The following is a 979-nucleotide window of genomic DNA, read 5'->3' on the forward strand; positions in this document are numbered from 1 at the left end:
TTAGAAGGTGTAGAAAAAGAAATCCAAGTTAGTGTTTTAGAAAATTAATATATAGTTTTCGTCGGGGAGACAAGATTAGGAGTGAAATGGGAAGGTTATGACAACCACGTGCAAGTCCCTTATCCAAAACCCCACCACCATTCTTTTCCATTCACACCCCTGTCCCATCATGTCTTTGCTTTCTTCCTCTTCTCTCTTCTTCTTCTTCTTCTATTCTCATACATCCTCTTCCCCTCTCTTTCATCATATATATGCACTTCTATATTCATCATTCATGCATGCTCGTCTTATTCTTATCCATCTATCTTCATTATATTCCCACATATATATTTGATACCTAGCTAGCAAAATATGTTCCTATATAATAATAATAATAATAATTGACACTATCTAGTATCTTCGTTTCATTTATGTAGTCGACTTTATCCGTTGTGGAATAGTTACAAATACTTGCATTATTAAGAAACTATTTAACAGACAAAAGATAAGGTGATTATATTGTAAAACTGTTTAAACCTTATCTTAAAATAACTACTCATATTTATTGTCTAACCATGTCTACAACATAACACCCACTTAGCCTGTGACGGTGTTTGAATTTTTCCGTTTAACTATTGTCTTTCATGTAATTTTTTTAGTAAAATGATAAATAAATTTTTGAAAATTTACACATTAAATAGATTAATTTCAAAAAGAAAAATACTAATAAAATTTTTTAAAATAATAGATGTAGACACATTACTTTTAAATTAGTTTATATGATTAAAGTAAAAGGTCTTAATTTAAACTAATTTGTTCATGTTTATTATTATTGGTATTTTTTTTTTAGAAACTAATTTGTCCTTATTTATTATTATTGGTATTTTTTTTTAGAAACTAATCTGTCCGAAATATAAATTCCCAGAATTTATTTATCACTTTACTCTAATTTTATACTAATAAATTTGTTTTTTTTTTTTTTGAAAAATGAAGGCATTAA

Source organism: Arachis ipaensis, chromosome B09, assembly GCF_000816755.2.
Source record: "Arachis ipaensis cultivar K30076 chromosome B09, Araip1.1, whole genome shotgun sequence".
NCBI lineage: Eukaryota > Viridiplantae > Streptophyta > Magnoliopsida > Fabales > Fabaceae > Arachis > Arachis ipaensis.